The sequence below is a fragment of the Convolutriloba macropyga genome, chromosome 2, assembly GCF_964194025.1.
Source record: "Convolutriloba macropyga chromosome 2, txConMacr16.3, whole genome shotgun sequence".
In the NCBI taxonomy this organism is placed as follows: domain Eukaryota; kingdom Metazoa; phylum Xenacoelomorpha; order Acoela; family Convolutidae; genus Convolutriloba; species Convolutriloba macropyga.
The window spans coordinates 70,538,594-70,565,256 of NC_134469.1; the positions used below are offsets into that span (position 1 = coordinate 70,538,594).

The 26,663-nt window shown below is 33.3% G+C and overlaps 1 protein-coding gene across 1 annotated transcript in view; it reads right to left on the reverse strand.

The window, feature by feature from the left end:
- LOC142335430 (uncharacterized) overlaps window positions 1-8,102 on the reverse strand; it is a 59,787-nt gene extending 51,685 nt beyond the window's left edge. The window contains exon 1 of the mRNA XM_075383911.1: window positions 8,062-8,102. The gene's annotated coding sequence lies outside the window, so the exon portion shown is untranslated. The remainder of the gene's footprint in view (window positions 1-8,061) is intronic.
- Window positions 8,103-26,663: the final 18,561 nt, after the last annotated feature.

Here is a 26,663-nt window from a genome sequence, read left to right on the forward strand (position 1 = left end):
TTTGCAGCTTTTCTACTTTTTTTCTATCCGTTGGCGAGTCTCAATAAGGACTGGTCCAATGTTTTTGTAGTAAAGAAAAACTTTTTTTGAATTTGGATTTTTTGACGCTGTTTTGACGTTGTTACTATGTGTTTTTTTTCAAAAAAGTTCCGGATGTATATAATGTTTGCTGTTGTAATTTGATTTTGTTTTTGTGTTGTCTCGTAACCTTTATAATGGCAGATATCATCGGTCAATAATTTTAAAAAATATTTGAGGTTTATACAGTTTTCGCTCTTGTCATGTAAAAATTTTCAGTTTTGACCTTTTTTTTATGTTTTGAAATAATCTAATCTTTTTCAATTTGAAAAGTTGTTTCTTGCTATCTGATGGTTTCCGTAGCTGATTTGAAGTGGCGCCAACATTCCGCTTCACACAAAAAATTTTTGCAACGTTTTGGGCTGTTGATTTATGGGATGTTGATCTTGAAACCCAAAACGGAAGTTCACATCTTTTTCCCGTTGGAGTGGGCGTGAATTTTTTTATTAAACTGTAGACACAGTCGTACCACTCATCAGTCATGCGATCCACGTTACTGTAGAATAGGGATTAAAACATCTGGCCATAATCTCTTCTCTGAGTGCTGTGTAATTACATCCACATAAACTGACTTTTCAATTTTAGTTATTTAACGCTCATATTGAGATAAATTCATTTCTATTTCGTTTGGTGAATGGTCGCGGACAAGTGGAAATGCCACAAAAAATTTTGCCCGATTTTGATGTCAGCAACACACTTTCATCCAGGGTTAAAACGTGATTTAGGATGTTTTGTAGCAGGTGTTTTAAAAGACCACAGTAGCTAAATAGCTAAAACCAAAAACTTCAAATAAATCATTCTCATAATCATAATTTAAATTCATTGGAGCCTAGTTAGTGTTTGGCAAATATAGGTATCAATGGAGATGAAATTATTTAATAATTTCAGTTGATGTCTGATGATTTTCTATATTTGGAAATAATAGTTTTCAAGAACTATAAACCTATATTATAACTTTGCAGCTTTTCTACTTTTTTTCTATCCGTTGGCGAGTCTCAATAAGGACTGGTCCAATGTTTTTGTAGTAAAGAAAAACTTTTTTTGAATTTGGATTTTTTGACGCTGTTTTGACGTTGTTACTATGTGTTTTTTTCAAAAAAGTTCCGGATGTATATAATGTTTGCTGTTGTAATTTGATTTTGTTTTTGTGTTGTCTCGTAACCTTTATAATGGCAGATATCATCGGTCAATAATTTTAAAAAATATTTGAGGTTTATACAGTTTTCGCTCTTGTCATGTAAAAATTTTCAGTTTTGACCTTTTTTTTATGTTTTGAAATAATCTAATCTTTTTCAATTTGAAAAGTTGTTTCTTGCTGTCTGATGGTTTCTGTAGCTGATTTGAAGTGGCGCCAACATTCCGGTTCACACAAAAAATTTTTGCAACGTTTTTGGCTGTTTATTTATGGGATGTTGATCTTGAAACCCAAAACGGAAGTTCACATCTTTTTCCCGTTGGAGTGGGCGTGAATTTTTTTATTAAACTGTAGACACAGTCGTACCACTCATCAGTCATGTGATCCACGTTACTGTAGAATAGCGGGATTAAAACATCTAGCCATAATCTCATCTCTGAGTGCTTTGTTATTAAATCAACATAAACTGATTTTTCAATTTTAGTTATTTAACGCTCATATTGAGATAGATTCATTTCTCTTTCGTTTGGTGAATGGTCGCGGACAAGTGGAAATGCGACAAAAAATTTTGCTCAATTTTGATGTCAGCAACACACTTTCATCCACGGTTAAAACCTGATTTAGGATGTTTTGTAGCAGGTGTTTTCAAAGACCACAGGAGCTAAATAGCTAAAACCAAGCATTTTAAATAAATCTTTCTCATAATCATAATTTGAATTCATTGGAGCCGAGTTAGTGTTTGGCAAATATAGGTATCAATGGAGATGAAATTATTTAAACATTTCAGTTGATGTCTAATGATTTTCTATATTTGAAAATAATAGTTTTCATGAACTATAAACCTATATTATAACTTTGCCGCCACTTCAGTTTTGACCTTTTTTTATGTTTTGAAGTATTCTAATCTTTTTCAATTTGAAAAATTATTTCTTGCTGTCTGATGATTTCTGTAGCTGATTTGAAGTGGCGCCAATATTCCGGTTCACACAAAAAAATTTTGCAACGTTTTGGGCTGTTTATTTATGGGTGGGATGTTGATCTTGAAACCCAAAATGGAAGTTCACATCTTTTTCCCTTTCGAGTGGGCGTGAGTTTTTTGATTAAACTGAAGACACAGTCGTACCACTCATCAGTCATGCGATCCACGTTACTGTAGAATAGCGGGATTAAAATATCTGGCCATAATCTTTTCTCTGAGTGCTTTGTAATTACATCCACATAAACTGATTTTTCAATTTTAGTTATTTAACGCTCATATTGATATAGATTCATTTCTATTTCGTTTGGTGAATGGTCGCGGACAAGTGGAAATGCGACAAAAAATTTTGCTTGATTTTGATGTCAGCAACACACTTTCATCCACGGTTAAAACCTGATTTAGGATGTTTTGTAGCAGGTGTTTTCAAAGACCACAGGAGCTAAATAGCTAAAACCAAACACTTCAAATAAATCATTCTCATAATCATAATTTGAATTCATTGGAGCCGAATTAGTGTTTGGAAAATATAGGTATCAATGGAGATGAAATTATTTAAACATTTCAGTTGATGTCTAATGATTTTCTATGTTTGAAAATAATAGTTTTCAAGAACTATAAACCTATATTATAACTTTGCCGCAACTTCAGTTTTGACCTTTTTTAAGTTTTGAAATATTCTAATCTTTTTTAATTTGAAAAGTTATGTCTTGCTGTCTGATGGTTTCTGTAGCTGATTTGAAGTGGCGCCAACATTCCGGTTCACACAAAAATTTTTGCAACGTTTTGGGCTGTTTATTTATGGGATGTTGATCTTGAAACTCGAAACGGAAGCTCATTTTGTTTCCCTTCGAGTGGGCATGAACTTTTTGATTAAACTTTGTATACTATAACTTTGCAGCTTTTCTACTTTTTTCTACCCGTTGGCGAGTCTCAATAAGGACTGGTCCAATGTTTTTGTAGTAAAGAAAAACTATTTTTGAATTTGGATTTTTTGACGCTGTTCTGACGTTGTTACTATGTGTTTTTTTTTCAAAAAGTTCCGGATGTATATAATGTTTGTTGTTGTAATTTGATTTTGTTTTTGTGTTGTCTCGTAACCTTTATAATGGCACATATCATCGGTGATTACTTTTTAAAAAATATTTGAGGTTTGTACAGTTTTCGCTCTTGTCATGTAAAAACTTTCAGTTTTGACCTTTTTTTATGTTTCGAAATATTCTAACCTTTTTCAGTTTGAAAATTATTTCTTGCTGTCTGATGGTTTTTGTAGTTGATTTGAAGTGGCGCCATCATTCCGGTTCACACGAAAAAGTTTTGCAACGTTTTGGGCTGTTTATTTATGGGATGTTGATCTTGAAACTCAAAACGGAAGCTCATTTTATTTCCCTTCGTGTGGGCGTGAATTTTTTTATTAAACTGGAGACACAGTCGTACCACTCATCAGTCATGTGATCCACGCACGTCTGGCCATAATCTTTTCTCTGAGTGCTTTGTTATTACATCAACATAAACTGATTTTTCAATTTTAGTTATTTAACGCTCATATTGATATAGATTCATTTCTATTTCGTTTGGTGAATGGTCGCGGACAAGTGGAAATGCGACAAAAAATTTTGCTCGATTTTGATGTCAGCAACACACTTTCATCCACAGTTAAAACCTGATTTAGGATGTTTTGTAGCAGGTGTTTTCAAAAACCACAGGAGCTAAATAGCTAAAACCAAACACTTTAAATAAATCATTCTCATAATCATAATTTGAATTCATTGGAGCCGAGTTAGTGTTTGGCAAATATAGGTATCAATGGAGATGAAATTATTTAAACATTTCAGTTGATGTCTAATGATTTTCTATATTTGAAAATAATAGTTCTCAAGAACTATAAACCTATATTATAACTTTGCCGCCACTTCAGTTTTGACCTTTTTTATGTTTTGAATTATTCTAATCTTTTTCAATTTGAAAAATTATTTCTTGCTTTCTGATGATTTCTGTAGCTGATTTGAAGTGGTGCCAACATTCCGGTTAACACAAAAAATTTTTGCAACGTTTTGGGCTGTTTATTTATGGGATGTTGATCTTGAAACCCAAAATGGAAGTTCACATCTTTTTCCCGTTCGAGTGGGCGTGAATTTGTTGATTAAACGGAAGACACAGTCATACCACTCATCAGTCATGCGATCCACGTTACTGTAGAATAGGGATTAAAACATCTGGCCATAATCTCTTCTCTGAGTGCTGTGTAATTACATCCACATAAACTGACTTTTCAGTTTTAGTTATTTAACGCTCATTTTGAGATAGACTCATTTCTATTTCGTTTGGTGAATGGTCGCGGACAAGTGGAAATGCAACAAAAAATTCTGCTCGATTTTGATGTCAGCAACACACTTTCATCTAGGGTTAAAACTTGATTGATTTAGGATGTTTTGTAGCAGGTGTTTTCAAAGACCACAGAAGCTAAATAGCTAAAACCAAACACTTCAAATAAATCATTCTCATAATCATAATTTGAATTCATTGGAGCCTAGTTAGTGTTTGACAAATATAGGTATCAATGGAGACGAAATTATTTAAACATTTCAGTTGATGTCTAATGACTTTCTATATTTGAAGATAATAGTTTTCAAGAACTATAAACCTATAATATAACTTTGCAGCTTTTCTACTTTTTGCTACCCGTTGGCGAGTAAAAATAAGGACTGGTCCAAGGTTTTTGTTTTAGGGAAAAAATTATTTTTTAATTTAGATATTTTGACGCTGTTTTGACGTTGTTACTATGTGTTCTTAATTCAAAAAATTTTCGGATGTGAATAATGTTTGTTGTTGTTATTTGATTTTGTTTTTGTGTTGTCTTGTAACCTTAATAATGGCAGGTATCATCGGTGAATAATTTTGAACAATGTTTGAACTTCATAAAATTTTTGCTCTTTTCATATTTTGGTAGACTATTGGAACTGAAGAAAAAAACTGACTCCTTTTGAAGATCATTTTTTTTGAAAATTTGGTAGCATAGTTACCGAACCGAATTTGATGCGTTAAAAATAGAACTCTCGAAACAAAACTCTCAACGATATAACTTTTGTTTTTTCCCAAAAAACATGATATTAATAGCAGGCAGAATTTTAAACCAATATTGTTTTTGGTCTGGCGAAGCATAAATTCGTCTCATATGGTTTTAGAACTCCTGTAGTTTCAAATAATATTCAAGAAATTCATAAATTTCACCCGGAAAAAGCAATTAAGCGGACAAAATAATTTCTACAAAATTATATGATGAATGAAGAGTTCGAAAAATTATATACCAAGGGCTGAAATTCAAACTAATATAAAACTGAGAATATGATGGATTGCAATGCAAGCAAATGTTCCGGCTAGATTTTGTTATTATTTGTTCCATTCTAGTAAACATTAGGTTCCCCTCCTTCAGAAAACTTACCAAACTCGCGTCAGGAACTGAGAGTTCAAAAGTATTTCACCAATAGAACAAAATCATTAAATTCTATAATAATATGAGTAAAAAAAATGAAAAATTTTCGTTGTCAATTACATTAGGCAGTGTCAACATCCCACTATCTGTGAAAAAACTAGCAAACGAACAATCTAGCTTCATTTCGTCAACAATAAAAAGGTGTTATTGAAACAGAAAAAAAAGGCAGTTTCAATTAAATCATTCTCATAATCATCATTTGAATTCATTGGAGCCGAATTAGTGTTTGGCAATGTAGCTATATCAAAAGAGATGAAATTATTTAAACATTTCAGTTGAAGTCTAATGTTTTTCTATATTTGAAATTAATCGATATCAAGAACTATAAACCTATATTTTAACTTTGCAGCTTTTCCACTTTTTTCTACCCGTTGGCGAGTCTCAATAAGGACTGGTCCAAAGTTTTTGTATTAGGGAAAAATTATTTTTTAATTTAGATATCTTGACGCGATATTTTTATTTCAAAAAAATTTTCGGATGTAAGGAGTGTTTGTTGTTGTTATTTGATTTTGTTTTTGTGCTGTCTCGTAACCTTAATAATGGCAGAGATCATCGGCGATTAATTCTGATGAATGTTTGAGTTTTATAAAGTTTTCGCTCTTAACATATTTTGGTAGACTATTGTGCTAAAATCATGGATGGGCGGGGGTCAAAAAATTATGCACGAAAGCATCTATTGGCCCTCCATTTTTAATCTATTACCATCTGAACGTGGGCGGTCTGAACGATATATGTGTACATCCAAAAGATATTTCGGTTGCAAACATAAATTTTATGTTGCTTGGAAAATAAATTAATGCCATATGGTTGACAGTTTTGTTTGAATAGTTCTTTGTTTATATCATAAAATTCTGGGAATAGTAGAGAAGTTTCTATTAAAACTGCAGAAAAAAACTTACTCCTACTCAAGATACCTCTTTTTTTGAAAATTTGTAATCGTAGACTCTGAACCGAATTTTATGAGTTAAATATAGAACTCTTGAAACGAAACTCTCAACGATATAACTTTTATTTTTTCCCAAGCAACACGAAATTAATAGCCGGCAGAAATTTAAACCAAAAATGTTTTTAGTCACGCGAAGCATAAATTCTCATATGGTTTTAGCTCCTGTAGCTTCAAAAAAATTTCAACCAATTCATAAATCTCACCCGAAAAAAGCAATTAAGCGGACAAAATAATTTCTACAAAATTGTATGATGAATGAAGAGTTCGATTAATTATATACCAAAGGCTGAGACTCAAACAAATATGAAATTGAGAATATGATGGATTGTAGTCCAAGCAAATGTTCCGGCTAGATTTTGTTATTATTTGTTCCATTCTAGTAAACATTAGGTTCCCCTCCTTCAGAAAACTTACCAAACTCGCGTCAGGAACTGAGAGTTCAAAAGTATTTCACCAATAGAACAAAATCACTAAATTCTATAATAATATGAGTAAAAAAAATGAAAAATTTTCGTTGTCAATTACATTAGGCAGTGTCAACATCCCACTATCCGTGAAAAAACTAGCAAACGAACAATCTAGCTTCATTTCGTCAACAATAAAAAGGTGTTATTGAAACAGAAAAAAGAAAGGCAGTTTCAATTAAATCATTCTCATAATCATCATTTGAATTCATTGGAGAGTAAAAATAAGGACTGGTCCAAGGTTTTTGTTTTAGGGAAAAATTATTTTTTAATTTTGATATTTTGACGCTGTTTTGACGTTGTTACTATGTGTTTTTATTTCAAAAAAGTTTCGGACGTGAATAATGTTTGTTGTTGTTATTTGATTTTGTTTTTGTGTTGTCTTGTAACCTTAATAATGGAAGGTATCATCGGTGATTAATTTTGAACAATGTTTGAACTTCATAAAATTTTTGCTCTTTTCATATTTTGGTAGACTATTGAAACTGAAGAAAAAAACTGACTCCTTCTGAAGATCATTTTTTTGAAAATTTGGTAGCATAGTTACCGAACCGAATTTGATGCGTTAAAAATAGAACTCTCGAAACGAAACTCTCAACGATATAACTTTTGTTTTTTCCCAAAAAACATGATATTAATAGCCGGCAGAATTTTAAACCAATATTGTTTTTGGTCTGGCGAAGCATAAATTCGTCTCATATGGTTTTAGAACTCCTGTAGTTTCAAATAATATTCAAGCAATTCATAAATTTCACCCGGAAAAAGCAATTAAGCGGACAAAATAATTTCTACAAAATTATATGATGAATGAAGAGTTCGAAAAATTATATACCAAAGGCTGAAATTCAAACTAATATAAAACTGAGAATATGATGGATTGCAATGCAAGCAAATGTTCCGGCTAGATTTTGTTATTATTTGTTCCATTCTAGTAAAAAATTAAGTTCCCCTCGTCTGGGGAAAACTTACCGAATTCGCGTTAGCAACTGAGAGTTCAAAAAAATTTCACCGATGGAAAAAAATCACTAAATTCTATAATAATATGAATAATTGAAATGGAAAAAGTTTCGTTGTCAATTACATTAGGCAGATACAAGATCCCACCATCCGTGAAAAAACTAGCAGACAATCAATCTAAATTCATTTCCTCAATAATAAAAAGGTTTCGTTGAAACAAAAAGCAAAGTAGCTAATGCCATATTAAACTTTCCCAAACCAATTAGCTAAATTTTGTATTATAAACGAAATCAGTCGTATGACACAGATCACGGGAGCCTGCATTCTAGCCAAAGCTTGTAATAAAACTAATTGAAGTAGCTGAAAGGGTAAGAAATAACGGAAAGTGTTTTACTTATTATCATAAGTATTTTACTTAAAAAATAAACACTGATTTGAAACAGACAAAACTTTGTCGTTTTGAACTAATTTAGATCCTCATCGGAGGAATTTTCAGCCTGTAGAAAAGGTAGCACAAAAGAGCAATTGAAAGCATTTCGATGGATAAAATCCTTTTCCTAGCCCAAATAAAATCCCAAGTCACTTTCAGGAGTATGGACGATCTCGGGTTGAATTTGATCAAACAATTTGCAGATCGGGTCAAGAAATGCTATGGGTCAAGAAACGCGCTAAATTTTCCATCACAGTTTAAGCTCAGTAGCTCTCAGAAAAATTGAATAGCAGCTCAATTTGATTTTCTCTTTTCATTTAACATCTTCAGTTCAAGTTTAAGAAAAAAAATTCAATTTTATGAGAAACAAATAATGTTTAACAAAAAAGAGTAAGAATGTCTCACTTCATCAGGGCTAATAAGTTTTAATTGCAAGTTTTCTTAAGACCATCCGGAAAGACTAACACCAATTGCGTATAAATAGGCAAAAAATGAATATAAAGAAACCTGTGAAGGCTGGTCTCCTAAAGATGACAACGAAAGCTTTAGACCACCCAACTCGTTTCAGCGGCTTCAGATCTCTCCGGGAATTATGTTTTTGCAATTGACTTATGTCAACTGTTGTATCCGTTGTACGCTAGATTACCTTCGCAATACTTGGTACTCATTTAGTCTCAAAGATTAATCGTTCAGCCTTTTTTGAAAACAAATTTGATTTCCTTGAATTAATCAAATAGTTCTAATCAAATAATGAACAATGTTTTTTGAGTTTTGTTAGTAACCAGATTGTTTCCTTAACAACGTAAAACAGTCCTAATCTCAGAAGCTCTATGTGAAAATCTGAAAATTCGTTTTGGGAACTATGTTTTGGTCTTCAATTGGTTTTATAAACACCAATAAAAAAACAAGCCTCGGTTATCTTAAACAAGTAAGACACATTTCGTTCTTCAGATATAGTTCCTCTTACTTAGGATTATTGTTCCACAGAACGAAAAGTTGATAATATAAAATTAAATTATTTTTTCAACAGGTCATGATAAGTTTAAAGTGCTTTGTAGTGCATAATTTTTAGTGCATAATTATAGTGCACTGTATGTTGAATTATTTTTTATAAAAACTGCCAATTTCAACTATTTTTTGGTGTATTTGTTCGAGATTTCGATAAAAATGCTGACAGAGAGTGATAAATAGCGTCAAAAGGAATTTGATAATAAAATTAAACAATGGTCAAAAATTATGAAAAAACAAGATAAGATAATTACAAAGAATTATTGAGATGCTAATTTTTGAAAGTTTTGTAAGCCGTTCATAGATCACAATACTGATGCGGGGGTTGTTCAAGTTTGGGTTTCAATCCATGTTTGATATTCGCAAACCAATAATAGCTTCGAAGCAAATGTGTTGACAAGCGTGAACGAATCGATTGGGCTTTGGTAGAAGGTCGCTTTAAATTGCACAATCTTTACATTATTTTCTACTGTTTATTTGCTCTTGAACTTTCTGGACAATGTTTTGAGTCCAACAAAAAAATCGCCGATCTCGTTTTCTGTCGAGAAAACATATTTTCCCTTTGATAGCACAGGAGGGAGCTTCACCACTGGTCTTTTGTAAACTACATCACTGGACTGAATTCACACTTTTACTAACTAGCGAATCACACAGTCGGATTTTTGGTAGTCTTTGTTATTGAAACCCTATTATTGTATCTTCTCTAAATTATCTTTGATCAAACACAAAAGATCACCTCTTTTATTTTTATTTTTCTTTGGTTTGCCTTTTTGGCCAGTTAATCTAAATTGGCAAAAATTTGTTACGAAATCTATACCAATTTAATTTTGCATAAAATTGATTTTGTCAAAAGAGTTTTCGCTGTTCAACAATTGTATCCGTGAATAAATTGCAGGGTATAAAAAACAATATTTGTTCCATAAAAACAAACCTTATTTGAAAGAACTTCCTCAGTGACTGATCTGTTCCCCAACGTTGCATTTGTTGCTTTCCTGCAACCTCTAAACAAATGTTCCTCTAGTCCTCCGTGAATAGGAAACGAGGGTGGTTTAAACTTCCATCGTTGCTAAATCGGACGTTCTTTGATCCCCTCTGTTTTCCAGACCTGTAGATAACAAGCAAATTTTAGCTAGCACAACATGATACCCGTTCTCATGTTCGTTGCATGTGGCTTGCATCTTTGTCTAATTTATTGGATTTTTTCATTGATACATTTCTGTCTGTCTAAATTTGGTACTACTCCAGCATAAATTGCTCTAACAGTAGAGAGTGGTCAACTCTAGCAGTAGCAAGGGCTTTTGAACATCGAATTGCTCTTCTGCCATAACTGAGGTAACTGTTCGAGTCTTTTCTTTATTTGACACATTGTTCATGATTGCTAGTAAGATATTTTGAATGCCTCGTTTCCATTTACTTCTCTAAAAAAATTTACTACATGGCCACTTCCTTCTTGATAATTTTTTGATGTTCATTTCACCAAACAAAATTCAGCTCCAAGATGATTCCACTATAGGAGAATCGATTGTTTTGTATTGCAATCCATTTGATTTTTGTCTGCTCTGCCTTTTGCAAGAATTATTCGTTTTCCGTCATGAAAGAGTTAAAAATCGTTTGATTTTTTTTCTATTTGAGAATTTTCTCTTAACTCCAAGAGTCTTGGCCTATACAGTAAACTGTTTATGCTGCATCGATTACATTTCATGTAGCTCCAAGAATGCCGGTCCATTTATAACCTCGGAGTGCCTCAATGTTGCTTAATTTGTGTCGATTTTCCGCTGGGTTGTTGATACAGCTGCCACAACTAATGCTTGGACTTTTTAATAACTACTTTTTTAATAACAAAAGCTAATTGAGCTGCGAATTCTTTTGTTTCAGATCGTACACAGTGCACTTTAAACTTGAGAATTTTCAAGAAATCTATCAAAAAAATTTTTTTTTCTTTTGCTTTATTACAGATTTTTCGCAGCATGCTGTTTTCCGCTACAATTGGATGCTGTATATCTTTTTTCGGGGTTCCGATCTCTCACTAAGTTCAACTTCGTCGTCCAAAAGTTGTCCATTCTTTGTTCGAATAATTTTCAGAAGTTGGCTCATATGAAATTTCAACGAAGCAAACAATCCAATCGGTTCTCAGCCCGAAGAATCCAGTAACAGAATCATTCCCTTCGTTATTTGAGTTCCAAAACTTTTGTTGGATCTTCTTCTTAATTGAAGATAATTGGCAGTAAAAGCCCCTTGTAGTCCAAGCATCAAAGAACCACCCTCCATATTGTGTTCGACCTTGACTTGCTTTGTTTTCCTATTTTTTCTTCAAGTTCTCCTGTATGCTTTGGTCAACGCATCATTGCTGATCACTCATTTTTTCTGTGCCAAGCCAGGTTTTGAGAAAAGATCTTGCAAATAATAGAAAATTTTTGGTTGGGCCTTCGGAATTGCCATCCTGTTTGCTAAAATTATATAAGTGTTGTTTATTTTGTGTTGATTTTGCTGTGATTAGACAAATGTCTTCATTATTTAGTTCCAATTTCATGAAAGTTTTTTCTACCAATTGTAGAAAACATTAAGCTGCGGAGTCCTGACGTTGATATTAAAATATTTTTAATTTATTTGCTACTTCTTCGACGCCACAGAAATTTCAAGCAACTTCTATCCAACTGAAGAACTTGAGGTATCAACTGAAGAACTCAGCAGCGGTATTAACTTAGGAACTCACTAACACTGAAAACCGTTTTAAGCAACCCATGATATGGATCAAGTCTTTTTAATTGACTGTCATAGAAGCATGCGTTTTTGTTCTTGAAAAATCTTGCAAGAACCGTCAAAGATACTACATTTTTAGGGAGTAGCCTGAATTATTGTGGGAAAAATATTAAATTTTAAGCAAGTTTCTATCGCTACGATTGCACCCAGTATCTGAACAAATCTTTTATCACCATCTGCTTCCTTTAAATGTTGATTTTAGGTCCCTTTGTCGTTGTTGCTTTAATTAGTAAAGATAAACCAAGGCTGATCTCTAGTGGAACTGTAGGTTCAGCTCTTGTTTGCTCCATTGACTTCTTATTTTATAGTCCTCTCATGCAGATTTATTGTTCTTTTCTAGAGTTGTTTGCTTCCAGTTCTTTCTTTTATTGACTGGTGATGCTGGATTTAGAGGCTTAGTTTTCTTTTTTCCAAAAAATTGGAGTGTTGTTGGCCGCTTTCAGAATTCGGTAGACAAAAAATGAAAAAAAAATGTCCACCATTCCCGTCATGGGTCCTATTCGAGTACCAGCTTGTGTTTGTTAAAAATAAAATGTAATTCACAATTTGATTAAAGACGTTGACATTGAGGAGCAAAATTTTGTCGAGGAACCTTCTCAGCGAAAAGCTGATGAGATTCACAAAAAAAACCTAAATCTAATTTGCTACAAAAAACAAAATTGCTTTGCGGACTCGTTTCAACAGTCACGTGAAAAGATATAGTACAAAACAATTTTCCGACAGGGCAAAAAACTTGATGTGAATTTTCCACCGATGAATTTGATCAACTTCATAGTACCTATGCGAAAGTTAAAAACTCCTTCAAAACTTGGCTACTTATGATTTTCAATCCATCTACATTGCCTTTAAGTAGTTGAAAGACAGAAACGCAACATTTTGAATTGGAGAACATGAATCAATCACTGTGTGATTTCTTTTAATTAAATTCAAGAACGCAATATCTTATATGACAAAACTACCAAAATAAGGATTGTACTTTTTCTTAAAACACTAGAGGAACTACATAGCAAAAGTGAAGCAGAACTGTTCAACAAGTTTTCATCTATTAGAAAAACAATAAAAATACAGTGAATTTTACTTCCGAAAAATAAATTAATGCAAAAATCAGAGTACACCAACGTTTGAATACAAAAAAGCATTTTTGACAAAGAAGAGGACTATAATTTGTCAACACATTTTCGCAAGAGCGGAAGAAAAGCTTCTTAAATAAAAACTATATTTTGAACGCTATGTTAGCACTTTGACCGTTTTTGGACTGAACACTGGGAAATACGATTATACGATTTCAATTTTCTTCTGTGGTAATTTTTACCGTATCTCATCTATTAGCGATGGATTTGGCCAGCTGTTGTAAAAAACTAACAAATTGTTTCCCTTTCAAATTTGTCGTTTTATTTTTTCTCTTGATACACTGAACTACATCTTTAGATTCAATCTCAAGAACATCAACAAGGGAAGCCAATTAATATTTCCGCTGTGAACTATTTTTTTCTCATTACAAATTAAACGCAATTCCCCCTTACAAATGCTTCTCTAGAAAATTGAGGGATCGCCAATCTCTGAAAAATAATTGTGATTTCACAAGATTGTTGAATAACGTACTTTTACAACAGGAAGACATGAAAATTCTCAGATTGGAGGAACATCTTCCCTCAGGAGCTGAAAACTGCAATTATTTGAAAGCTGTCCTAGATCAGAAACAATAGACAATGTTTCGATATTTTCGTGGGTTGTATAATAATAAGGATGTTGTTCCCTCATTGGAGGCAATACAGAAAAGGACGGATTTCTACAACTACAGAGGGAATGATATGCCAGAAAGTAAATACACTCTGTCCATTTAGCAATGATTTGTCTACAATAGGCTGCCAATCGCAAACTTCTCTTTTTTGTTGAAACAGACATAATTTACTTGATAAAACAAGGGAGGAGATTACTTGTGGCCCAAATTAGCCAGAAATTAGAACTATCCCAAAATTGTTCCTTTTGTTCTACAAATACTCTTATACTTGTCTTAAAGGTTGACGAACTGTTTAGTCTTGACGGGTTTTGTGTTTACAGTAAAACCGTAATTGGAGCAATTGCCTTGCACGTTTATTAATGTCCATTTCAGGAAGCTAGATCAAGCATGCAATCATTCGAGTCACCAGGAAAGAATAACACGACTGCTGAGACCCCAATATTTCAAAAACTACTTTCAAAAACAAGAATATCCTCTTTTCGAGACAATTTGGTTATGCGCATTGCGATCTTGATTTTCCAGAGTTGAAGTTTAAGTTTCCCCTTGCCTGCCAACGTTTCAAGATTTCATTGTTAGCCGAGTTGATATTAATGATAATATGAGGCACTAGTCAAAGAATAAAGATTAACTCAAACAACCGCAAGGCAAAATGATTTCAAGCTTCAGGTTAGAGAATGGAACAGTCATACTTTTTTTTACTTTGGTCTATTCAGTCATATTTTTTTTACTTTGGTCTTGGACTCAAACGTAAATAAAATATCGATTCATTCAATACGCAATTGGAAACTCTTCAAAACCTTCGTCGGGTTTTCATTTTTCAGTACAGAAACTTATTCGTGTTGGAAATCAATTATATATGTTTCTGAGAGATTTTACGATATGGACGGCTTAGAGAATTTAGAAACAAGCACTGACTGCTTGTTTTTAGTTATTGCACCCGAGATTTCAAGCCATAACATTTCAACCATAACATGACTTTCCAACTAAAAAGTGGAGTGCGGAGCATTGAGACATCAGAGTTGTGACATTTGCAGAGTTGATGCTGTACGAATTTTCGTTAGCAGATTTTGCTGCTAAAAACATAAAACGCGACAAGCATGAACCAGGCTTGCTTAACGAAGTCTCTTTTTTGAAACGATTTGTAGTTAAAGCAGAACCTATTTTGTTATGATGCTACTCAGACAAGTTAAAATCCAGCAACAGAAAATCATATAAATGAGCCTGGCAAGCAATTGAGGTAGTCTATTTGAAAAATATATACTGGTGATGGACAAATTTGTCATTCTTTTTTGCAACAAACAAATTACGTTTGTAAGCTTATTGTTGATGACACTTGAATCGAAAACACTTCAAATCTTTCAGACAAAATGATAAATATTAACCAATTTTCCCAAAGAATCTCAGTATATTTTCCTCCGTTTGTTCTCTTCCTAAAAACACAAATAATTTACAAAAATAACTTATAAAAACTCCTACGTTGTTTTTCAAAGAATTTTTCCGGTTGTTAGAGTAAAATTTCATTCGACGTTTTCTTAAAACAGTTTTTTTGCCAACCGAAGCCACCGTTTTATCTTATTCCATTTTTTACGCATTTACGAACAACCGAATCCATTTCTAAGTTGGATTTGAAATTCGGTCTAATTTTGAATTGATTTGTTCTTGTGTTTTGATATATGTTCAGATTCCCGTGTAAATTTTGCAGAATTTTCTGGTGTGGTTATATCTTAATTAAATTTGGTTGGCGACTTTTTTGCAATTTGTAGCCGAATTGGTAGGATCTTTTTCTGAATTAGCGGATCTCTCGCTTTCTCGTAATTTTTCCGTAGAATGCACACTTTTGTAACCCAGTTAATCTGTCGAATATAGCCTTTTTGTTTTTTTTTGCAGATGAATTTTCAAATAAACTTGCCAAAAACGATTAGTCTGAAAACATAAGTGATTTCGAAATAAGAATGTGCGCGTTCAAGAGAATTTGATGTCTTATTAAGTATACTGATCATATAGCATAAGCCATCTTTTTAAGATTTTATTCAGCTGCTCATCAATATTAAGTGTCCTGTCAAACTGAAACGCAACTTTTATATTTTGCGAGAACTTCGTTTTTGTTTAAAAAAACACATCCAAAATCAGATTTTTCTGCGCGAGAAAAAGATTAATTCGGTTTTGGTTTGTATTCAATGATAGTTTGTTCATCTCTACATATTCTTCTGTTTTTTGCAAAGTGTCTTTGACTTTTTCATATCAGCTACTTTCTTTTCCACAACAGACAATACTTGTGTCATCTGCAAATTGAATTACCCTCTCCGTTTTCTTTATATTAGATGAGAAAAATGAGAAAAATGTATAGAAAAATGAGTGGTCCTAATACAGTTCCCTGTTGCACACTGTGATTCACTTTTTCCCTATTAGAAAACATGCCATTAAATGTTGCCTTTTCTCTGCAGTTGAACGGAAATGAAAAGAGCTATTCTTTTGCTTGCTTCGAAAAATCATACGTTTCAATTTTTAAGAAAAATGTTACGCAAAATGGAATTAAAAGCTCTTTCAAGATCTAGAAAATCAGCAACAGATTCTTTGCTTTGATCTAAGTTAGACGAAACCGTTTTTAGCCAGTCGCAAAACTGCATCAGTCATTGACTTTTTTTTGAAATTCGAATTGCTCTTTTTTTAACTTTAGGCCTATCAATCAAATCCGTCATCTGAATCAGAACCAGGCGCTCAAAAAGTTTTGCAAAGCTCAGAGTGTCAGAAAATGGTCGATTGTTGTGCTATCGCATTTATCACCTGTCTCAAAAAATTGGATTTACATAGACTAATTTTTTTTAGTTGGGACAAATTTCCTCCTAAATGCACTCATTTAAGGCTAACAGTAGATGTACGACTACAGGTAATTTGCAATTTTTTAGAGACAATTTGGTTTTTCACCAGGTTCTTTTAGTTCGTTATCGTCCAGCGAGTCAATGACTAAATAAATATCATTTTCAGTTCTGACTGTGAAATTAGATATATTAAGTTGATCACGTAACTTACAAGCAAAATCTGAACCTTTGAAAACACCTATATTAGCAAATTATCTGTTTAGACAACTAACAAGTTTTAAAACCTTTGAGATTTTACCACTATCAAATCTGATATCATCAATTTTTCACATTTTGTACTCGGACTGATCTTCTGTTTGGTTTAGTTTTTTTGTTTCTTACTTGTTGGCGGTTTTCGGAAGAAATTGAAGCAAAAATTGTTGCGCGCCTCCCTTAAACTTCTATTAACTAAGTTTCTGTCACGCCTAAATTCTTTGTACGTCTCACTGTCAGGAGTTTTTTTCCAATTGTTGAACAGAAAAAGTGTTTGCGTACTCAAAAATTTCACTTTTGGTGTTAACCAGGGCTTACGATTCCTAAAAGTTATACCCCCTTTTTTCATTAGTCTGAATCGGTGCGTGTTTTTCAACAATTTTCTCGAAAGTACCGATGAATTGATCAAACTCATCGTTGCCGTTCTCATATTGGTACATTTCCACCGTTCTGCAAGGGCAAGATTTCTCTTAACTCTAGATCAAGAGAAAAATTAAAAATTTTCTTGTCGTTATCACGTTGCCACTCTTAGTTTTCAATGAGAGGTTTTACTCAAAGATAACAAGAAACTGGTATGATTTAAAAGGGGTTGTCGTGACATTGTAGGCAATTATCTGATCTTTCAAAACGAAACACTGATCAAAAAGTTTAAATGTTTTATCAGCACATCTGGTTGCATCCCTTGAGTGAACAATTTCTAATCTCCTGAATTAGACGCAAAAATGTCTCCTTTGTTTTTTTTGTTTTACTATTATCTGTTATACTATATGCCCCGATAGTTCGGTATCTAATTGATCAAAATAGTGCTCCCCAAATGTTTTTTCGGGTAACAGGAAACGTTAATAGGTATTTTTTCATTCAGAGGGTTGCTTATTAATTGGAAACAATTCTGCTAGTAACTGGAATACAAAATCAAAGATTCAGATGAGGCCCTGGGTTCAACTCAATGTCACCTGACGGCATGAGACGTAAAAGTCAATAAAAAACTAACAGCTTTAGGAAGAAAACTAATTGTATGAATCAACTGTTTTTTTAAAAAAACAAACATTATCGCAAACATATTTTGAGGAAATAATGCTTTTCAAATGTTGGTCTATGAACTTCAGTATGATTTTCTTTTCCCATAAGTATACTGAAGTTTAAAAATATCAAGAAAAGCCGCATTGTTCTATATATCAACAAACCATCAGCCAAATTTTTAATGAGTTTGAAGTAAAAATGGTTGTTCTAGTTGGAAACCAAAAAAAATTGTCATCATAATGATTAATTTTTTTTGAAAAATTGTGGCTGAAAAATCTCAGATGTTAGTAACACTGTAAGCCCATGATGTACGTAGAAATTTCATAAATTTCTCATATGTTTAGGTATGCCATGACTGACTGATGGGTACACTCCACGAAAGCTGATATCTTTCGTTTCCAGTATCTGCAATAACTGCAATGCTCAATAAGAGCAAAATAAAGAACTTTCATTCTTTATTGTAGACTACAAGTGCTATACCATGGAAACAATAATGTGCCATTGAACTTCTAAGCCTCTTAAATGCTCTTTGTACATTATTAATATTATTTTTTTAAAAATATAAATAATGCATTTATATTATCCTGTGTCTGCTGTTCTGAAACTTTAAAAATTAAACAGTTTTAAAAGTGTTTAGCATTTTTCCCAAACTTTTTAGACCGAGCAAATGAACAGTCTATCAACCCATTAACTATTCTGTACCTCTCATATAACTTCATGGTACATACTTAACCAACAAAATAACACTACAATTTCAGCTTAATCATTGAGTCAAAGATAGCCTTTTCACAGAAATAATTTTTTTTTATCCCTCCAATCTTGCTCACATATTATTATTGAGACGGTTTAGCCAAAAAATGCACTTTTATGTTATTTACGCACATTAATAATTATATCTATTTACTGCTCATCAGTACACCAGCAGAGATCCCTAAAATGCAGAAAACCACATTTTGGCAGAAAACACAAATTCAACAATAGATAGTTTTTCTAATTCTGGGAGCAACTATTATTAATCATACGTCGGAAGAACTGAATCCTTTAGGAACACATAAAAAACACTAACCTAAAGTTAAAATGTGTTGACAACTACAACCAACCCTTACATTGAACTAAGCTGACTTAATTTGTAGTTATTTTTGTTGGGGCTGTTGTTGTTATTGGTGAGGATTTCCAGCGAGCTAGTGGGATAACTTCAAATACAGTGCATAGGGTTAAAGATTTCTGAAATTATTTGCCGTCGCAGGCTTATATAACCATGTTGGCAAGTTGTCTCCCTTACATTTAGACATGCCCAATTGCCAAAAGAAATCCGTTATTCAATTGTTAATTCCCAGGGGCTGGAAATTTTTTTTTGTTCTAGTAGATTATTCATAACTCTGTAAGTTCTAAATCAAAAAACCATGAGCTGGTTTTTAATTCTGCGACTTTCGCCAGTTCAATTTTACAGACCAATGCCCTTTATTGTGCAAGACATCCTATATCCTTGGAGTTTATGTATGTTTTCGATAGATCTTTGGCAGTTGTAGAAATTCTGCGGTTTGGCAGTTGAGCGACATTGAAGGCAGGTTGGATGTAACAAAATTAACGGTTATGTGGATTTGTTATTTACTAACGTCCAATTCAGGACTCTGTTTTGGAAGGTTTTGAGTTGAGTTTGTTTATAGATTGCTTTGTTAGGTAACGTGGTGACGCGTGAACTACATGGGACAGAACTATCGAATAGTATGAACGCATTTTCGTTTTATTGCCTATAGAAAAGTGTTTTGTTTTATGAAGTCTAGAGTTTTGAAGTTATGCTCGTTTTTCATTAATGTGCGCTTCCCAAATGACATCATGACTTTCATTCTTTTCCCAATTCCGTTTTTCGAAACGTTTAAGATCCAGGTTGATTATGACTTATTTTTATTTCTTGTTGTGAATCTCAAACATCAGCTGTAAAAGATGGAGATGTTCATCAATTTTTACAACTGATTACTGAAACAGAATAAACAGTTGTAAAAATTGATGAATATCTCCGGCAGGTTAATGACGAAGAATAAAAAGTGTGGGGCTAATTATCGAGCATTGTAGGACACCACATGTTATACCGAATTCAAACAGTTTTCTGCTACCAAGACAGATGTCAGCTATTCTGTCTGTAAAGTGCCCTGTTAACAATTCGAGGACCCAGCCGTGAATACAATAGCTATTTCCATAACAGTTCACTTTTACTTTTTTTTTCAAGTTTTTAATACAATCTGTATAGAACAAGAGATTTTCAGAATGCGGGGGTCCTTATCTAAAGCTTCATTCACCAGTTTGAGGTAACTTGAGCAGGTTTGTGAGTTCCTATCTGTCCTTGATATTTTTGTGTCAAATTTTTGGGGTCATTTTTTAAATAATATCCTACAGTCTAATATTCTTAGATTTGTCGAGTAAGGTGAAACTTAATAAAATTAATAATTTAATATTTTGTGGTTTTCTACTAATAATTTAATAATTTGTGGTTGTTATTGCATTCAATTGGTATGTGTGACACTACATCATGTATCCATTAATCTTATAAATTTTTTAGACTTTTAATTTTTTTTTACAAATGGTATTCGATGCAAGTCTTAGAATTTTTGCTCTCAATTTGGTCGCATCAAATTCTTCCCAAAACGCTCTCTGCAATTTATGGAGATAGAAAAGTTTGTTAGAATTAAAATTTTCTTGGAAGAACTTCTTCTCTAGAGGGTTTCGAAGGTCAGTAGAATGCTTTGAGGAACTTTTTCACGCCACCGAGTTTCTCTTGCAAACTTAGCGAGGTTTTTCATAAAGTTTTATGGTCTCTAATGTTATATTTTTTGACGTGAAATGTCTGAGGATTTTCTTCATCTGGGACAAGAAAAATTCATTTTCGTAATCCGCTTTGTCCGTCTCTGATTCTTTGATCAAATATTTTTCCATTTTGAGTAATTATGCTTGCAATAGAGGGTCAGGCTATTTGAAACTGTAAATTTACCTCTGATTTTCAAATTGTTAGAAAGTTGCTACAGAACAACCTAGACAAGATCAAGATCAACTATACGCCCGCCAGTTCTTGATGATCTACCTAAAAAATATAACCAAAATGGATAAGGGAAAAATACAAAACGTTAGTGCACTTTAAAATGTTTTTGGCAACGCTTTTGACAACGTAGATCACATTAAATTCCTCCTAACGAAACTTGGTTGCTTCGCAATTGGCGAAAACTGAATTCATTTGCGGGCAAGTGTCTCAGTGGAAAAATTCGAATTGGGGAAGTCAAGAAGTCGTAGCCGTTAACGGTCACAGGTGGTGTCCCACAGGGATTCATCCTGGTAACCCTCTTTTCTTAGTTTACTTGAACTAACTGCCTGCGTTTACGTGGAAAACAGTCATACGGCTGCGCAGACGGTTTTAAAATAATTATCATTGACAGCAGAGAATCAGATTCGCTACCCAACAAAATCAGCAAGTGGATTCTGGGTGGCCTCTTACCACTTTATAAGGACAAAAGCAAGTACCTATGCATCAAATATGAAATTCAAGGGCACATGTAACATTCACTCAAAAAAATGACATGGCGAAACGACGTCAGATTAACAATCTCAAAACTGTCCTGACTCTAGCATCGAAGGCCTGGTACCCAGGAAAAGTGAAAAACGTAGGCACTAGAACAGGTACAAAAAAAACAACTCGGTTGCCATGCAACAGTAGGAAACAGTATGAAGAACGCTTGTTAGAAAAGAAGCTGCTTCCCATCAACATGTACATGGAACTGCATGATGTTCTTTTTCTTTATGGCGGTAAAACAAGACGTTTATTATGCCATCATAGAAGTACTACCTAAAACAAGTCAAAATGGATTTCGTCAAAACAGGGAATTTGAAGTCTCGAAACATCGACTCAAGATATCAGACGAACTATTTTGGTATCGAACAGCTAAGCTTATCAATATCATGCTGCGACACACCACAATTGGACTGAACAAACAGAAACTCAAAGACATGTACAGCCAGTTCTTCAACAGAAGCCACCAAATGTTTGCAAGTGTTTGTAGGATTTTATGTTCTTGTACTATAAATACTACTACTACTACTACTACTACTACTACTACTACTACTACTACTACTACTACTACTACTACTACTACTACTACTACTACTACTACTACTACTACTACTACTACTACTTCTACTACTACTACTACTACTACTACTACTACTACTACTACTACTACTACTACTACTACTACTACTACTACTACTACTACTACTACTACTACTACTACTACTACTACTACTACTTGATAGCAAGGCCAAATGAAAATAAAATTCTACTATCTCAGGCCACTTGAAAAAATTTTTTTCGTCAAAAATCCGTTTTACAATTGGTAGTAAACTCGGTAGTAGTAACTTTCAAATGGCTTTTGAAATTAATTTTTGTCAAGTGGCATTGAGATATTTTTTCTGCAAAAATTAGTCAAATTTTTGCAACTTTTTGACATTCTCTCCAAAAGAAACATTTTTGTATTTTTATCTTCTCTGAGGCCATTCATTATATTTTTGAGTTAAAAATGGTTTCTATTCTACGAATAGTTTTGCATATTTTCTGCTTCCAGTGTTAAATCAACCACAATTAGACGGAGGGTTAGAGCTGTAGATTAAAAGGAATGTCATTATTTGTCATTCTAGATGAGTATATGGATGTGTTTAAGAATCAGATACACATTTTTTAGTCAAAAGTGCTAACTATTCAAGTAACGGATTTGTTGCATAACTGCTGCCTCTAGTGTTTAAAAAATTATAGTGACAAACGATTACGGCTTATTGCTCAAAGGCCTTGACGACCTAGATTTAAATTGTTTAGAAAAAACAAAATTCACAATAAGCAATTTGTTGCATATTTGCTGCATTCGCGCCACAAAATCTGTTTCTAAACCAGATCTTTCATTCGGGCCGCAAACTCTGTATCTAAATAAGATCAGTCATTTCGAGATTTGACGAAAAGTTACTCGAGTTCTCCGATTAAAACAGTAAATGCAATAGGATCAGGCGAGAGTCGGGGATTGAACACGCGACCTCTTGCGCCCCTACCGAGAGTCATACCACTAGACCACTGTCGCGGTTAACATGGCATGTGGTTATTGTTATTATAAGAAGACGTATTGTTATTAAGTTTGCTCTTAGACACATTAATAAAGCTTGAAACGACAATGGTGCAGTATTTTATTTATTTACAAGTTTGAATTAGGATTCAATTTGGCGTGTTGGTGCGGAAAGTGTTGTTCCCACCGCTGTGCTTCTCCAAAGAGGACGGGTAGCTGTGGAATGACGACCCCTCGAGTACATTCGGGTCAAGAAACCAATCAAGCAGCAGTTGGAGCTTGTCATTCTCTCTATCGTCGGATATGTCCCACAGAACAAATCACAGGAGTTCTAGAAGGAGATACTTGCGATAGTGGACTCTCTGACAGAGTTAAAAACAACAATATTGAACACGTTAATTTAAGTGTATTGTGCATTTTACAGCCGTTTCTTAATCAGAACTGTCGCAGCGATTAAGCAGAGGTGATCTTTTTCATTTATAACCCTCCCGAACGTTATGCAGCCAATATTTACGGACCATGTACCATTAGATTCTAAAACACTATGTAATTATATGGCGAGTGCGTCTCTGTGGTGCAAATAATATGCCCCAACGGGGGGAGGGGGCACAAACGAAAAAGAAACAAAAACATTCACTTTTTCAACTATCCAAGTTAGATGCGGATTTTGTCTCTAAGACCAATAATTGGACCATTCGGTCTAATCGCACTTCTTGATACAACCGCCATTTCTGGCGTATTCAATTTATTGGAATGACTTAAATGATTTTGTAATTACGTTAAATCCAACTTTACAATAAAAAATTTATGCAGATTTCAAAATGCTTTTTTGATAGTGTGACTTATGAAATTCACAAAAATTTTCCGCCAGATTTTAAAAACAAACACATAGTAGTATCATGACAAATTTCAATAAAATAAATTAATTTTTAGCGAAGGGAGCTGAGAAACATTTTTTATATCTAATCAAATGATAGAAAATAAAAATATTTAAAATGATAGAAATTTATAATGTTTTAATGCAAAGTTTAAAAGTTTTTTTTGATGGTCTCACTTCTGAATTTCACAATTCTTTTTGCGCCAGATTTTAGAGGAAAGCACGTAATAATATTATGACTAGTCTCAACGAAATAGAATAATTTTTAGAGAAGGGAGCTGAGAAACCCTTTTTTATATCTTTTAAAATGATAGAAATTAAAAATACTTAAAATGATAGAAATTTATAATAATTTAATGCACAAGTTAAAAGTTTTTTGATGGTCTCACTTCTGAAATTCACAATTTTTTTTCCGCCAGATTTCAGAGAAAAGCACGTAATGATATCATGGCTAGTCTCAACGAAATAGAATAATTTTTAGAGAAGGGAGCTGAGAAACTTTTTTATACATTTAGATTTAAAATCATAGAAATAAGATATTAGATTAACATATTAGAAGAAATAATATCTTTTTAGAAGTTATATTCTAACAAAAGGGTCTTACCAAGCAGTATTAGAAACAAGAAAAGGACTCCCGAGCTGGCATTTTGAAAATTAACTGAATTCAAGAGACAAATTGTAAATCTTCGGCAGGAATGTCACACCGGCTGGTTCGTTGGTATCCGTTGAGGTAGTTTGCTCAAAGGTATTGTCCCATTTATGACAAGTGTAGCATACACGAACGAATATTTATCACTGAGTGTATTAGTAAGTCCCCTAATGCTTCTATATGGTATTTCCTCTAATGTTTGAATATGAGTTTAGAAGTCAGCAGCGAATTCTGTTTGAACATTCTAGCACATGCTCATTTAGTGCGTTGTGCATGGTTAGTCACTGCAAAGAAACAAAGAATGTGTTCACTTTTCATTCAAACAAGAAAGACTCTAATCGGATTAAATTAAGACTCAATTGCATAGTTATTGCCGTATATGGTAGATTTCATTTCAATTACAGTAGAACACATTCAGCGAAACCTTACGTTATCTGATTCATTGAAATTGAATTGAATCAAACTTTAAACATTGAATCAACTGCAAAACATCTAATTCATGATGTTCAAGTAGTCAAAACAACAAAACAATTCGATAGCAAAGTTATTTGGCGTTTCTTTAGTTCACTTCATTCATATTTGCATAAACATGAACCGCGCTCAATCAGCGTTATGCAATACAGCAACATTCTTTTTGCCGAGTGGTATTTTGTACGTAACAATGGTAGTTTGAAAATTTTCAGTTAAAATAATAATAATTTCCATGTTATTCAGTAATTCTCAAAACTCTCAATTTTTTTCACTTCCCACAATGTCACGTTATCTTAATGGAAACAAGTATTTGGATCTATTCTGTTTTGACCAACCCCCCCTCCCCAAGCCTTGTTGGTTTATATCTCTAACACCCCCGGGCGAACGTTTGGCATATATCTACCTCAGAAAATTGGCAGTCAAATATCGGTGGTTCAGATGTAGAATTGTCGCCTGCCACGCGATCGATCCGCGTTCGATTGCTATAGGGGATCTTTTGGCCCCCACATTAGTATGTCAACAAGCCTCTTTCTAAAATTTTACATGTGCTTTTAAAATAATTGGAGATATAACTTGTTGGACACCTAACTAGTTACACAACCGGCTTTCTTCTTCTCTAATTTATTTTATATAGTATTTATAAATTAGAAGTCAGTCAATAATTATAAATCAATGGCAACCAAAATTTGAATATGCGACAGAAATAATGGCAATGTTTGCTTAGTAACCAGTCGATTTATTTCCCCAAAACCCACACCTCCTTCGCTGAGCGTTGGAAAACAAGAGCTTTGTACAAAATTTATACGCAGTTGAATTGAGTTGAATAGTCGAACTTGAGGATAAAAAGAGCTCTACCTGTCGTTTTTTTAACTCCCCCCTTAGAGTTTTACGCTCCCCGTTACTAATTATATGTTGTTATAACCACGATACTATGTAACGATTAACAGGTTACTAAGCTCACTAAGCAACTTTCTATAATCAAATAGATTAGATCCTGATATGCCGAACTTCGGGTAGCTCAGTCGGTAGAGCATGGGACTTTTAAACACACGGTTGCGGGTTCGAGCCTCATGTTGGGCGTACATTTTGCTCATTACATAGTTTTATATGTTAAGCGAAGAAAATTTTACACATTTTAGGTTCATACTTCAAAGTTCATAAGACAAGATGTATCAAGTTAGAAAAAATTGATGCATCTGGTATATTCTCTGCACTATATATATATATATATATATATATATATATATATATATATATATACATCAACTTATTATAACAACAATTTATTATATATAACAACTAATTGATTATGGTTGTTAATCTTTTAATCCTAGCATAATGAATCTTTTAATCTTACATAAAGAATTTGTAATATTTGATTCTTGATTCCCTGATATTAGTCCTTTTGCATCGTTAAATTTAACATTTGACAAATCTGATAGAAAAATTGACGTCAACCTTGCTGATAGTCAGTACTGTGCAATAACGACAAGC